This window comes from Triticum urartu, chromosome 5A (assembly GCF_056163025.1).
Source record: "Triticum urartu cultivar PI428250 chromosome 5A, HENAU_Tu73, whole genome shotgun sequence".
NCBI classification, from domain to species: Eukaryota; Viridiplantae; Streptophyta; class Magnoliopsida; order Poales; family Poaceae; genus Triticum; species Triticum urartu.
Genome location: NC_141877.1, coordinates 69,688,856 through 69,698,913, shown reverse-complemented (window position 1 = coordinate 69,698,913; position 10,058 = coordinate 69,688,856). Strand labels below are relative to the sequence as shown.

The 10,058-nt window shown below is 44.3% G+C and overlaps 1 long non-coding RNA gene across 1 annotated transcript; it reads left to right on the top strand.

Moving 5' to 3' along the window:
* The first annotated feature begins 6,853 nt into the window (after nucleotides 1-6,853).
* Nucleotides 6,854-8,996, top strand: LOC125555661 (uncharacterized). The gene is made up of 3 exons (XR_007304805.2): nucleotides 6,854-6,963; nucleotides 7,919-7,985; nucleotides 8,100-8,996. It is a non-coding gene; the product is annotated as an uncharacterized LOC125555661 (long non-coding RNA).
* The last annotated feature ends 1,062 nt before the right edge of the window (nucleotides 8,997-10,058 follow it).

The window sequence follows — 10,058 nt, the reverse complement described above, 5'->3', positions numbered from 1 at the left end:
TGCGGTGGGGATAGAAAATGGGGAGTATTCAGGTGTACTACTCTGGGTGCCGGGGTGGGGTTGGCTGGGTAGGGTGAACCTAAAGTTACGAAAACAGCCCCCTACCAAGCGTCATCCGTAGGCCTGTTCCGAAAGCTATGATGGTAACTTCCCACTGCTCGAATCAGGGTCGCGGGAGATTTTCCCGCCGACCTCAAAATTTTGTGACACTGGACTCCCTGTGTGGCGTGTTGAGTGATTTGGCTAAGCAACTAGCGAGTAGTAGTAGTAAACTCTGCATATTAGGTTTGACCAAAGTCAAACTTCCTAAAGTTTGACCAAGTTTATAGAAAAATATAAACATTTACCATAACAAATATGTATGATGTGAAAGTACATTCAATAATGAATCTAATGGTATTTATTTGTTATTGTATATGTTAATATTTTTTGTTATAAGCTTTCTAAGAGTTTACAAAACTTGACTTTGACCAATGCTAATACACGGACTTAAATAAAAACGAAGGGAGTACACATTTGTTTTCTTAGTTTGTAGTGAACTAATCATTTGTTCAAATTGTGAAATAGATATATTAGGCTATTGACTTCAAATGTAATGGTCTATACAATTCAATAGTTACAATCATTGTTGAATCCCAAGATGTACACATTTGTTTTCTTAGTTTGTAGTGAACTAATAAAATAAATAAGTAGAAACAAAATAAAATAAAATAAAATAAACTTTTATAAAATAAAGAAGTAGAAACAAAATAAACTTTATAAAAGTAAATTAAATAAACTTAAATAAAATAAATAAAAATAGGAACAATAAGTTTTTTGTTGTAAGTAGAAACAAAATAAAATAAATAAAGCAACAAAAAAATTGAAAAAAGTGCCACCTAGTCGGCCACCACGGCCTGAATATGACTAGAAACCCAACCATGGGCCAGGATTCAGGCCCGCTGGAGGCCCAGTAGGCCCACAAGCATATCGTGACAAATTAGGCCCGAAAGCCTGCAGTTGAGAGGAGCTCGAGAGCGTTGGCGCAGCAGCACTGATAAACCACTCTCGAGCTCTCTCAACTAGCGAGGTGGTACTAAAGTTTTGGCCGCGATGCGTGTAGCACAGGGCCTCTGGTCCCGGTTGGTGCGAGAAATCGGGACTAAAGGGGTGCATTGGTACCGGTTCGTGACACCAACCGGGACCAATGCCCCCCTTTAGTCCCGGTTGGTGCCACCAATCGGGACTAAAGGTGGCAATGGTCCTGGTTGGTGCCACGAACTGGAACCAATGCTCTGAATATATAAGCTGGATTTGTGAAAATTTCACAATTTCATCGTTAGTTCGTGCCCGATGCCCCAGTGCTGCTCCTCGTCGCCGTTGCCGTCATCGCCCTGCCTCCGATGCCATCGCCGCGCCGCGCGCCCCTGCCTCCGACGTCGTCGCCGTGCCGCCCTGCCTCCGACGCCGTCACCACGCCGGCCCTGATCCGCGCCCGAGCCCCTTCCCGTGGCCCGTCCCCGCACACCGGCGCCCTCGCCTCCCTCGCCGTCGCCATCGCCAGACGCCCCCGTTGTGAGCCGCCGCGCCGGTTCGTCTCTGTTTTTATTTTGTATTAGATTAATTGTTTGTTCATATATATAATGTATATTTGTATGTATGTGGCTATATGTAAGTTCAGAGCATGTTTTTATTAGATTAATTTCTTATTAGATTAATTTTTTTGTTCAGAGCATGTTTTTGTTCATATATGTATTTTTTTGTTCATATGTGTATTAATGTTTTTGTTGCATATATGCAATTTTTTTCAATGTATATATGTATGTGGTAGCTATATATGCATGATGAGGGGGGTGGGGGTCGATATACCCCCTTCCCGATAATTTCAACATGAGGGGAGGTCGATATACCCCCTTCCCGATAACATTTTTTAGAAAAGTTTTATATATCTAGCTAGGAAGAAAGGAAGAAGGAAGAATAAGAAGAGGAAGAAGAAAAAAAAAGAGGAGAAGAAGAAGGAATAGAGGAGAAGAAGAAGAAATAGAGTCTATTTTTTCTTCTTCTCCTCTATTCCTTCTTCTTCCCCTCTTTTTTTATCTTCTACTTCCTCTTCTTAATTTTTATTAGGAACTCCGTTCCAAAATAACTTCGACATGATGGGCGGTCGATATATATACCCCCTCTCGACTGTGATAACTTATACCACGGGAGCACCCCCGGCCCTCTCGCTTGACCAAAACTCTCGAGGACACCCAAACCCTAGAAAAAACGATGTCGATCTCCTACCCCCTCCCGCCGCGCCCCTACCCGACAAACTCTCTCGAGGCCACCCAAATTTACCAAGTTAAAAGAGCGTTGTCGTCGAGGCCACCCCATACCCTTGAAGCGTTGTCAAGGCCACCCCAAACCCTTGAAGCATTGCCGAGGCCACCCCAAACCCTAGAGAAGCAACGTCGAGGCCACTAATATGATTCCTTATTGTGATTAGCTAGCTAGTTCTACGTTTGCCACTAATATATCCATCTGTCATGTTTGAATAATAATTGCCATGTTGTAAATATTTGCAGAAACTATGGAGCACCCCCGAGACGAAGCAACAAAAGCAGTGTTGGGGGACATAATTGCACAAGGAAGTGATGTCGTCATGTCGTTTCTCAACGAAACCGATGGTCTGGAAGGACAGGGTGAAGAAGCAGGCTATGATTATGATGGCTCCGGTGACCCAATGCCAGTGCAAGGAGACCATGATGACAGCTCCGGTGACCCAATGCCGGTGCAAGAAGGAGACCGTGATGACGGCTCTGGTGACCCAATGCCGGTGCAAGAAGGAGACGGTGATGACGGCTCCGGTGACCGAGCCGAGTCCGGCCAGGTATATATTTTAGTTAAGCCTGTGCTGACTAGCTAATTGATGCATTCATTGTTTTGGTATATGTACACATATTAATTAACTCTCATCTTTCTTCTTTTTTCTAGCCCTCCAGATCGAGCACAACTTTCGTAAAGAGACGAGGCCCGAAGAAAAAGTTACGCTCAGATGAAAGGTTTGCGGTCACAGCAATCGCGCGCGATGGCATGCCGATTGAACCCATCCAGACAAAGGAAGCACTTGCTGCTCAGTGTGGGGTTCTTGTTAGGGACAAGATCCCGATCAGTATCCACCAATGGTTAAATCCTAAGAATGAAGACCTTGAGGTGTCTTATGTCTCCGATATGCAGAAAGATGATCTTTGGACCGCGCTGAAGGAAAATTTCACCATACCGCCAGAGGAGGATCCGGAGAAGCCAGTTAAAGAGCAATTGATCAAGTCTCATGCTCTTAAGAAGATAGCAGAACTATTCAGGAGGTGGAAGAATGAGCTGAAAACATCGTTTGTCGACGAAGACAAGACACCAGAATTCACCGGCCAGTATGAGAAGATCAGAGATCACTGGCCCGCATTTGTGGCCCACAAGACATCGGACAAGAGTAAGAAGATGTCAGTGACAAACAAGAAAAATGCTGTGAAGAAGAAGCATCACCATCACACGAGGTCAGGTGGCTACCTCAAAGCCTGGCCGTTGTGGGCCAAGGCTGAGAATGACCTGATTGATAAAGGGGTCGAACCAGAGACATTGAACTGGCCAGACCATTGCCGGACTTGGTTCTTTGAGGTTGGCGGTCCTTGGACCTTGTTTCAGGGAAGTGCGTTTGGACGGGCGAGCAACTGAGAATACCCATCACGAGGCTTCAGGAGTATATCGAGGCAGCGCAGCAAGGGACGTTCGTTCCAGACAGAGAGAACGACGAGCTCACAATGGCCCTCGGGAATCCTGAGCACCCTGGACGGACACGAGGCATGCCAGGCTCCATTCCGTGGAAGGCTAGGTTTCTGGACGCAGGCGGTTACAAATGCCAGGAGAGGAGGAAGAAAGTGGAGCAGACCCAAATTCAGGCGCTGCATGCAAGGGTACAAGCGATAGAGCAACGAGAAGCAGATCGCAACAAGCGACCTGCCGACGCTTCCCCCGAAGCTACCCCGCCATCTCAGCGGAGAAGCAGCATGGCTTCTACCGAGCTGCAGCAGCTGGAGCCTGTCTTCACGGCTCCTGATAGCTACCCCGTGGACTTAATCACAGAGTCTCAAAATTTCCACCTTATGACGCAATGGATCAAATTGAAAGTCAATGCGGCTATTGGCTCTGTTGCACCTCCTAAACCTGGCGCAACTTTTCACTGCCGGCTGATTCCAGAAGGATATGCTAGGGTGATGGTGGATGAAATAACGGAAGGATTTGAGGACCTCGAGCTTGACCACCCTACCGATGAAGGGGAGACTCGGCTGGGTTCTTCTCTGAAGACTCCATGCCTATGGCGGAAGGAGCTCATCAACCTTATGAACTGGACGCCTCCGCCTCCTCCGGCGAGTCAGGGCACCCCGCCTCCTCCTCCGCCTCCTCCTCCGGTGAGTGATCAGGGCACTCAGCCTCCTCCGGCGCGTGGCGGCACTCCGCCTCCTTCTCCGCCTGCGCCAGCGCGCCCGAGCAGCCAGCCTCCTCCTTCTCCGCCTCGCCAGCAAGGGCGGAAGAGACCCGCTGCCGCTACGGCTACTCCGGCGCGTCGTAGTCCTTGTCCTCCGCCTCATAAGCAAGAATGAAAGAAGTCAACCGCAGCCGCTCCGTCTGCTCCGACGTCTAGCAGTACAACCAGAGGCGGGAGGCAATACAGATTCGGTCCACCTCTCAAGCCTCTAGAGAAGTTACCATACGAGAGGACCATGGAAAAAAACGCAAAGATTGTGGAAAAAGAAATGAATGACTTCTTTGAAGGGGTGAAAGCAAAGAGACATCCACCTCCGGAGGAGAAGGTAGATCCGGTGAAAGCAAAGTGCATTATCGATGCCCTGAGGAAACCACCAAAGTCTCCGCTGAAAAACAACTATGAGTGCATTACTGTAAAGGTATATATCGAAGCGGAGCGGTCGGGAAGTACTATCAGTGATCGAAGGTTAGCAGAACGACGAGTTGGGAAAAAAATTGCCTAGCTCGGCGAACAAGCGGACCAATCGTGCCCCCCGCTCAAGGTGTCTAGCGATATCGTCGCTAATGATCTGAGGATGGTGCCCACTTATAGCAATCTTGGAGATTACCTGCCCGACGATGTACATTATGATTTCTTGGAGGTGGAAGAACACAAATACCATTACGGGAAGCCTCTTGTCAAAGATGAAAAATCTCTAACAACGATGATGCGAAGATTCCATGATTGGTACATGAAAACCTGCAGAGAGTCTGGGGGCCGAATACTTTGTATCTGAGAGTTAAAGAGGAGCACGACCTTGTTGGAATTGATTTGTTGACTATTCCATTTGAGGAGTTCTTTCAGTTTTTCAATCAAAAGGCCCTCGATAAATTAACGGTCACTTGCTACTGTCTGTAAGTACTACTTCTGTCATTAAGTCTCTATATATAGCTCAGCTCTTTCATTGAATGTATTTATAATTATCCTCACTATATTATGTAGATCGAAGATTGTCGAGTGCAGAAATGTATGATATTGGGTTCATTAACCCAAATCTCATAGATGAATTTCAGGTTAAAAAGAGCGCCAAAGATGCCGAGGCCAACTTGCTCAAATCATTGATAATAAATCAAAACAAAGATAAAATACTCTTTCCTTACAACTTCAAAGGAGTGTTACTGTCTTGTGCATATTCGGTTTCCCTTATTACTCGAGCGAGGTTATAGTAATGTAACTAGGAAAAGAGACCGTGCGTTGCAACGGGAGAAAATAAGTTGACATGCTTCGCTGCGAAGCAAATGCCAATTGTCCCAATTAGGTTGGCATGGTAAAGAATAAGTTTGATGATGACAAATATAATGGATCAATTAACAATAGAACTCTTTGGGGCACTAGTCCAGAACATAGGACATAATCCTAGTCAACTAATCAGGTGAACAACTCTATATTTAGATTAGAGTACTGATAATAAAAATATCGCACACATAGTGCTTATTTTGATTTACTGACATCAGACAATGAAAATGTGGTATACATTGTGCAACGCCAAAGCAAGTATGCTTCTCTCGTGTGCTAACCGTGAAATCCTTATCGTATATATCTTTTATGTTCCTGTTATATTACAATATATGTAGGATTGATCTTTTCTTAGTCTGTTGTGCCTCAATTCACGGTTAGATGTAATTTGATCTGTTCTATCTTTCTTTTGTTCTGACTGCATATTTTCTTTTTTCTTGCGCATTCTTTTTCCCACGTGAGATTTTTCAAGACTGTGTTGATAAAAAATAAATTGGTTAGATTATGCATCATAATTAGAGCATAGGTAACTACTCATAAATTATTTTAATTACACTGCACATAAGCATTAGAATATATGTATTGTTTAAATAATAGTAATGTTTTACTTCTTCCATGTACTCCTTTTTAAAACTATGGATCATTTTGGCTTGAAGTTCAAGTTTTTTTGATAAACGGCTTGAAGTTCAAGTTGATATCTGCTGTTAGAAAATAGTTTAGACAAACATAACAAAATCGAGCCTGGCAAAAATATATATTTAGCATCAAATCAGGCAATGTGCATGTTCGGAGAACAAATACATGCGTGCACGCGTGATGGACCTGGAGATATTTATCCGTCAGTGAAGGATCCAAACCCAATGAACAGTAATAATTACAAACAGGAAAACATTTACCAATCGACATGCGTGCACAGGTTATCACCCAAAGTATCGCGTTAGCTACCCTCCAAAAAAATATCGCATTGGCTGATTGCTAGAAGAACCCGCAAAAAGAATTGCTAGAAGAAACCAGTCGTCTTGTTGTGCTGGTTACTCCACACGTCATATACGTCCTCTCTCTGCCTCTCTCTTTTGGCACCACCACCATACCTCTACTTTACCTCTGCCTAGAGCAAGAGCGGCGGTGAGCAGTGCTGGTAGCTTTTTCACGCTGCTACGACTGTGGCGGCGTCGTGGTGTTCCTGGGTTGTTGCTGGCGCTCCTCCTTCCTCCACTCTCCCCTCTCTCGTTCTTCTCCTTTGTGAATGACCCTGCTGTGCCGCCGCTAGTAGTGTCACAGGGGTCTTTAGGCTGCTCCGCTGCACAGCCAACCACCAATTTAGTTAGCTGCGGTCATATTTTTTATTTTTTATTAGGATCGGCTGCGACCCTTTTTGTTAATCTGGGCAAACTACGGATTTCATGTGCCTCTTCTCAACCTCTTTGATTGGTCTCTTTGCAATCCCTTTGTATTTGTATTAGGCTGCTTTTTTGGATTTCATCCACTTTTTGGCTTGTTGATTCTCGCAACTCCAAACGTATATAAGTAGCTTTGCTTTGCTGTAAAGAGGCGGGGTGGGACTATTAATTAGAACCTGAAAATTTAGCAAGCAAATTCCGTTTGCTACAGCCGCAGGGGAGGGAAAAGGGCAGGTCATGAGGTCGACCTTTTTCAGTGGGCCATTAACTTTTTTGGCCCATTAATTAACTTACGAAGCTGCACAGTGAAAATTACCGGAGCGACGAGGCGGACGAAAACAACAACGCAACGGGGATATATATAGATAGATTAGTACCACCTTGGATACGTAAAAAAAATAGACATGTTGAAGGAAAAAAACTGAAGCGTAAATTTACGAGAAGAGAAGCGTATTGTGACGGTCAACCCGGAGACTCAATTCGTGCTTTATTATTATTAGGGAGAGAGGAGAGATTGATGAGTTATGCATGCGTGCACAGCTTCCACTATATTCTCCTAGAGATTAAGCTTGAGCAGGGACTAGTAACCGTCTTAGACTCGAGATGAAAAGATTCCGAGACTTATGCGGACATGACTAAAATTCTCAACAAATAAGTTCAATTGATCATTATCGCACCATATCGGCAACTTTTTGTTCATTTCCTGATATCTCAAGTAATAATTATTTTCTTTGTCTTGCAGGGTTTGGAAAAAGTTCACCAAAGAAGCTCCGTGACTGTCGAAGGAGCTGCGATATACATACCCGAAAGTAAGTACTACTAGCTAGCTAGTTCCGTGCATCTCCCGTTGATTCTATCTACTTTCATCAATGCCATTTATAATACTTCATTATCAGTTTGATTGACCTCTATTTCTCGTAAAGTGCTTGTGGCAGGAACAAGGGAATGATTACTGTGGATACTACGTGTGCGAGTTCATCTACAACGTGACTTGCAAAGATAAGCGGGGCTACTCTAAAAGACAATTTGATGTGCGTGAGCAATAATATTCACAATTTGATTTTATTACACTATCATTTCCGTTGAGTTTCATTCATATATATGTATTAACCTGATACGTCTCCAACATATCTATAATTTTTGATTGCTCCATGCTATATTATCTACTGTTTTGGACATTATTGGGCTTTATTATCCACTTTTATATTATTTTGGGACTAACCTATTAACCGGAGGCCCAGCCCAGAATTGCTGTTTTTTGCCTGTTTTAGGGTTTCGAAGAAAAGGAATATCAAACGGAGTCCAAACGGAATGAAACCTTCGGGAACGTGATTTTCTCAACGAACAAGACCCGGGAGACTTGGACCCTATGTCAAGAAAGAAAAGAGGAGGCCACGAGGTAGGGGGCGCGCCCACCCCCACCAGGCGCGCCCTCCACCCTCGTGGGCCCCCTATTGCTCCACCGACGTACTCCTTCCTCCTATATATACCTACGTATCCCCAAACGATCATATACGGAGCCAAAAACTAATTCCACCGCCGTAACTTTCTGTATCCACAAGATCCCATCTTGGGGCCTGTTCCAGAGCTCCACCGAAGGGGGCATCGATCACGGAGGGCTTCTACATCAACACCATAGCCCCTCCGATGAAGTGTGAGTAGTTTATCTCAAATCTACGGGTCCATAGTTAGTAGCTAGATGGCTTCTTCTCTCTTTTTGGATCTCAATACAATGTTCTCCCCCTCTCTTGTGGAGAACTATTCAATGTAATCTTCTTTTTGCGGTGTGTTTGTTGAGACCGATGAATTGTGGGTTTATGATCAAGTCTATCTATGAATAATATTTGAATCTTCTCTGAATTCTTTTATCTATGATTGGTTATCTTTGCAAGCCTCTTCGAATTATCAGTTTGGTTTGGCCTACTAGATTGATCTTTCTTGCAATGGGAGAAGTGCTTAGCTTTGGGTACAATCTTGCGGTGTCCTTTCCAAGTGACAGTAGGGGAAGCAAGGCACGTATTGTATTGTTGCCATCGAGGATAACAAGATGGGGTTTTCTTCATATTGCACGAGTCTATCCCTCTACATCATGTCATCTTGCTTAAGGCGTTACTCTGTTTTTAACTTACTACTCTAGATGCATGCTGGATAGCGGTCGATGAGTGGAGTAATAGTAGTAGATGCAGGCAGGAGTCGGTCTACTTGTCTCGGACGTGATGCCTATATACATGATCATACCTAGATATTCTCATAACTATGCTCAATTTTGTCAATTGCTCAACAGTAATTTGTTCACCCACCGTAGAATACTTATGCTCTCAAGGGAAGCCAGTAGTGAAACCTATGGGCCCCGGGTCTATCTTTATCATATTGATCTCCTACTACTTAGTTATTTCCTTTGCCTTTATTTTACTTTGCATTTTTATCATAAAAATACCAAAAATATTATCTTATCATATCTATCAGATCTCACTCTCGTAAGTGGCCTTATAGGGATTGACAACCCCTATTTGCGTTGGTTGCGAGGATTTATTTGTTTTGTGCAGGTACGAGGGACTCACGCGTAGCCTCCTACTGGATTGATACCTTGGTTCTCAAAAACTGAGGGAAATACTTACGCTACTTTGCTGCATCATCCCTTCCTTTTCGGGGAAAACCAACGCAGTGCTCAAGAGCTAGCAAGAAGGATTTCTGGCGTCGTTGCCGGGGAGGTCTATGCAAAAGTCAACATACCAAGTACCCATCACATACCCTTATCTCCCGCATTATATTATTTGCCATTTGCCTCTCGTTTTCCTCTCCCCCACTTCACCCTTGCCGTTTTATTCGCGCTCTCTCTCTATCCTCCCTCTCTTTCTCTTTTTGCCTCTTTTTGCCCGCTT